Raw genomic sequence first — 5,979 nt, 5'->3', positions numbered from 1 at the left:
GCGCTGGGCAGGCTGCAGGCGGGGCCGGGCTCCGATTGGGTGCTGCGGGACAGCCGGGGGTAGGGGGGGCGACGGTGGGGATCTCGTGTCCTGTGGAGCCGAGCAGGAACCCGCCCTCTGAGCGTCAGTGAGTTGGGCGAGTTAGGTGGAGGAGGCGTGTCTTTTGTCATTTGTTAAAGTTAATGGGCCCAATCAACTTGTTTTGGGATCTACAGAACCCGGGGGCCCTTCTGGACTGCGGTTTTCTCAGACTTAAGGCGGGTTTACCCCCTTCTCCCTCTGGGTTGCAGCAAGTCGAAAAAGAAAAAAAAAAAGACCTGGCGATGTGGCTCACACCTGTAACCCCAGCACTTTGGGAGGCCAAGGCGGGCGTATCACTTGAGATCAGGAGTTCAAGACCAGCCTGGCCAATATGGTGAAACCCCATCTCTACTAAAAATATAAAAATTGGCCGGGCGCGGTGGCTCAAGCCTGTAATCCCAGCACTTTGGGAGGCCGAGGCGGGTGGATCACGAGGTCAAGAGATCGAGACCATCCTGGTCAACATGGTGTAAACCCGTCTCTACTAAAAATACAAAACATTAGATGGGACAGGTGGTGGGCACCTGTAATCCTAGCTACTCAGGAGGCTGAGGCAGGAGAACCACTTCAATCCGGGAGGTGGAGGTTTCAGTGAGCCGAGATGGTGCCATTGCACTCCAGCCTAGGCCACAGGGCGAGACTCTGTCTCAAAAAAAAAAAAAAAGTCGATTTCCACCTCTACACCTTTGCCTAGGCTGTCTCCTTCAGCTGGGTGCCTTCTCAAGTAATCCAAGTCTTACCAATCCTTCCCCAATCTACCTGGAGACATTCTTCCTCAGGCAGCCATCCTGGACTCCAATCTGGGACCAGGCAATCAGAACCCAAAGGAGGAAGGGAGAGAGGGAGAGAAGGTGGAGAGGGAGGAAGAGGGGAGGGCAGACAGGCAGGGTGAGGGGGTTGGGAGGGAAGAAAGAGGAAGAAGTTGCCACTGGACTTCTAGAAACAAAAGTGGCCATGATCTTATTATCTGTCTTTTCCATGGCCTGTCCACGTCTGGAGGTGGCCATGAACCCACATCCCACCCTCTTGTGGCCTGTCCCCACTGGGCAATGGCTGCAACCCTATGGCCAGGCAAAGCTGGGATGGAGGCAGCAGTGGTTCTAGCTGAACATTTCAAGTCTTTCTGATCCTGCGCTCCAGGAGGAGCCCACAGCCCCAACCTCGACTGGACATTGGAAGGGTCTGCCAAATATTACTCACTAAGGCGTTTTGTGTGGCCCCAGTGCCATGAGGCCAGGAGGCCCCAGCCCAAAGACAGGGAAGGTCCCTGAAGCAAGACAGGGTACTTGCAAACAACAGCCCGCTGTTTAGCACAGACTACTTAGAATGTTGGTACACATTTTGGCCAGGAATGGTGGCTCATGCCTGTAATCCCAGCACTCTGGGAGGCCGAAGCAGGCAGATCTCTTGAGGTCAGGAGTTCAAGACCAGCCTGGTCAACATGGTGAAACCTTGTCACTACTAAAAATACAAAAATTAGCTGGGTGTGGTGGCGTGCACCTGTAATCCCAACTACTCGGGAGGTGAGGCAGGAGAATCGCTTGAACCTAGGAGGCAGAGGTTGAAGTGAGCTGAAATCACACCACTGCACTCCAGCCTGACAATAGAGTGAGACTCTGTCACAAACAAACAAACAAACAAACAAACAAAGCTTGGTACACATTTTGTCCCAATTCCCCAGGCTGGCTATTCTCCCTGGAGTGTCTGCATATCCCTATCTGAATGTTTCTCTTGATAAGGAGTCATTGTCCTGGAAGTCCTCCAATGACTCCCTCAGGGCTCCCTCCTGACCTGAGACATGGGATATGGTGCCCCATGTCCACCACTGCTCTGAAGCTCAGGCAGGCCCTGCCATGGGCGTGAAACATGTTGAGGATACATAATGCCCACCAGGGACACAGATATGCTGTATACACCCACACATAGGTCAGCCTCCAACATGCCTTAAATCCACAGAACACCCTACAGAAATGGGTGCACATGGCCAAGAATACAGTCTGTCCACGCACAGACTACAAACTGGCTTCCAAGGTGGGCCCCTCCCCTTCCCTTCACACGTTGCCCCGCCCCAGGCTTGAGAGCCCATCCTCCCTCCTCTGGCCTCTCTAGCCTGCTCCTAGCAACAGCCAACAGCTCTCACAGTTGCCAGGCAACAGGGAGAACCTGTCAGCCCCTTGGAGGCCCAGCTCTCAGTAGGTGGGCACAACACAGACCCCAATCTATGGAAGCAGGGCAGGATGGAGCCTGGCCTTCCCCAGCCCCAGGACAGGTCCTGTGGTTATCCCACCCTTCCTGCCAGTTAGCTACTCCTTTCCAGTCCTGTGCTCTTCCCAGAGAGTCCAGCAACCCTTGCTTCCACTCAGCTGGCTGCTCCTTCTCCGTCTCCATGGGATCCCCAGGGCTATGGCCAGGCCTCTGCTTGCCACTCCAGTCATACGCCTCCCACTTTGGGGGCTCAGAACCCCACAGGGTCCTCTCCACTTCCTTGATTGCCAGCCCCATGTCCACCACTGCTCTGAAACCTCCCCCAGACACCTGGGCACCTCAAACACACACTGTCCAGAACTGGGTACATCCCATCCCATTGACCCCTGTTCCTAGGCTCTCCATCACTTCATGGTCCCCCAACCAGCCACAGCAACAACCCCCCTCCCCTACCCCTATATGCCATCAGCCTCTTCCCTATCTCAATTTCTCCTGCAATCTGTATCTGTTCTCTGTCCCCACTATCTCCCAGTCTAGGACTCTAAGCTCTTCCTTGGCTCTCCTGTTTCCCCTACAATCCATCCTCCACATGGCAGCCAAGGATATCCTACTGAAAGAAATCACATCACCAGGTGTGGTGGCTCACACATGTAATCCCAGAACTTTGGGAGGCCAAGGTGGGTGGACATGAGGTCAGGAGTTCGAGACCAGCTTGACCAACATAGTGAAACTGTGTCTCTACTAAAAATACAAAAATTAGCCAGGCGTGGTGTCAGGTACCTGTAATCCCAGCTACTCAGGAGGCTGAGGCAGGAGAATCACTTGAACCCGAGAGGTAGAGGATGCAGTGAGCCGAGATCAAGCCACTGCACTCCAGCCTGGGCAACAGAGCAAGACTCTATTTCAAAAAAAAAAAAAAAAAAAAAACAAAGAAAGAAAGAAATCACATCACTCCCTTCCTTGGAAATCTGTGGTTCCCCAGTTCCCTGGGGATAGATAACGGCCCCACACAGTGGTTTGGACTCTGCAGGAGACTGGCAGCTGGCAGCAGAGACTCTGAGGAGCAGTCTCCAAACTTGCCAACTATTTCTTACTTTGGACAAGTATCAGAAACTTCCTGTGCCTCAGTTTTCTCATCAGTAAAATGGGTCTAACAGTTATACATGCCCAAAGCACAGGCAAGATGTCAGGACTCCAGGAGGAAACACGTAAACCATGCAGAATGTGCATGGTACATAGGAAGCCCTCAATAAATATGAGGGGCTATCGTAGTGATTTCTGTTTTTGAGACTGAGTCTCACTCTATCAGCCATGCTAGAGTGCAGTGGCAAGATCTAGGCTCACCGCAACCTCTGCTTCCTGGGTTCAAGTTTTTCTCCTGCCTCAGTCTCCCAAATAGCTGGGATTACAGGTGCCTGCCACCATACTCGGCTCATTTTTGTATTTTTAGTAGAGATGAGATTTCACCATGTTGGCCAGGCTGGTCTCGAACTCCTGACCTCAGATGATCCATCTGCCTTGGCCAAAGTGCTGGGATTACAGCAGCTGTGAGCCACTGCACCCAGCCCTTTTTTTTTTTTTTTTTTTTGGAGACGGAGTTTCGCTCTTGTTACCCAGGCTGGAGTGCAATTGCGCGATCTTGGCTCACCACAACCTCCGCCTCCTGGGTTCAGGCAATTCTCCTGCCTCAGCCTCCTGAGTAGCTGGGACTACAGGCACGCGCCACCATGCCCAGCTAATTTTTTGTAGTTTTAGTAGAGACGGGGTTTCACCGTGTTGACCAGGATGGCCTTGATCTCTTGACCTTGTGATCCACCCACCTCAGCCTCCCACAGTGCTGGGATTACAGGCGTGAGCCACCGCGCCCGCCCTTTTTTTTTTTTTTTTTTTTTTAAATAGAGATGGCGTCTCGCCATGTTGCCCAGGCTGGTCTCAAACTCCTGGGCTCAGACAAGCCTCCTGCCTTGGCCTCCCAAAGTGCTGTGATTACAGGCATGAGCCACCATGCCTGGCTCAATAATAGCCATTTCTGTAAAGCTTTATGACTGTCCCCGCTCAAGGGTCCACCTCATGTTCCTCCACTTGCAACACGCTGGCACTCCAACTATCTGGCTTGCCTTGTTCTCTCCATTCCCCGCCTCTTCCCTCCCATCCCCCTACCCTGTAATTTAATCCCTCCTCCCCACCTTTCATTCCCTGGCTGTGAGCTGAGCCTCTCTGAGTCCCATTGTCCTGGGGCTTCCCCTTCCCCAGCCAGATCCCACTATTCTGGTGGTGGGTAGGTACCACTCATATCCCTGATTCCAGGCCTCTTGCAGGGTGGCAGGTAAATACGTGTCAAATTAAATGAATGAATTACACACTCTACCCCACCCTGCCAGGGGTCTCTTTATCCTAGAGCTGGGAGTTGCTGCCCTATGGAAATATTCATGTAGTTGTATATGCAAAGAAGAGAGAAACCAGTGGTGCCTGGGAAGGTCAAGAAGTTTTCTTTGAGATGATGCAGGAAGTGCTAGAGGCAGAACAGTGAGGAAGAATATTGTAAGAAGATGGAAGAGTACTTGCAAAGGCAGGGTGATAGGTCTGAGAGGGGAGGTCTGGGGAAGAGCCAGTGAGAAAATCAAGGCTGAGAGCTGGAGAAACAAACCCCTTGCTTTGCAGCTGAGTCAGCTGAGGTTTAGAGTGGGCTAGGACCCAGCCGCAGTCATCAGTGAGGTACCTTGTGGGCATCCTGGTTTCTTCACACTCAGGAGTCCAGGAGTCCTTTCAGGAGAGGTCATTTTTGGGGCAGAGGGTAGCTGCCTAGCCAGGGCCTCATGAGCACAAGAGGAGGCATGACTTGTCCCCATGCCCACCAGGCCCAACACCGCCTGGGGTAGACCATAAAGGACAATGGAATGACTTCAGCAGAGCTGAGGGTGGCACCTCAGCTGGAATGGAGAGTGGCAGCTCCTGGCTCACCCCTACAGCCAGAATAGCCTTGGGGTTCACCACAGGCCGCAGAGCAGGTCCAGCATGGGCTGAGTTCCTATTAAGCAGCAGCCCTAAGGGGGGTGAGGAACGAAGACCCTCTCAGTGGGCTGTGACACCCTCGCCTGCAGGCTCCAGGAAGGGGAAGCTGCTAGCACTTCCCCAAAGGCAGTTTCAGGGTGGGCGTGCCTGTCGCTGCCCAGAGTCCAGGACCAGGTAGGACCCCACAGGGATGCCCAGAGTTCAGGATACTGACCACCCTACCTCCATGGCTCCCACGTGACAGCGAGTCCCTGGCCAAGGACCTGTGACTACTCAATCACAGCCTTGAAGCTACTGCTCGCAGACCTCAGTGGTCACAGCTTACTCCCTCCTTACTGCCCTGAGGCAGGCTCCACTTCCTGGTGCATCTCCTGCGCTTTCCCCTTCCTGCCTCTTAGCCCAGTGGCAGTTCTGAGACTGGAGTCAGCTATTCTGCCCTCTCTCCCTGCTCCCTGCCAGACCCCTCTTCCCAGGCCTCTCTTCCCCCAGGAGGAAAACCTGCAAGCCTGGGGGTCCTGGGTCCCAAAGTCTCCCTTTCTGGTCCTCCACCCCCTTCCAGATCATTGGCTTTGATCTGGAGAATTCAGGCCCCTGCATTCCTTACCCATAAGTATCTGGATTAGGCAAGGGGGCCCAACTTGACACAGGGGTGGGGGCTGGGAGGCAGTACAGGAGGATCCA

Source organism: Sapajus apella, unplaced genomic scaffold, assembly GCF_009761245.1.
Source record: "Sapajus apella isolate SASKATOON/1434 unplaced genomic scaffold, GSC_monkey_1.0 scaffold23, whole genome shotgun sequence".
Lineage (NCBI taxonomy): Eukaryota > Metazoa > Chordata > Mammalia > Primates > Cebidae > Sapajus > Sapajus apella.
The sequence above is the reverse complement of the archived record's forward strand: the minus strand, read 5'-3'. Positions refer to the sequence as shown.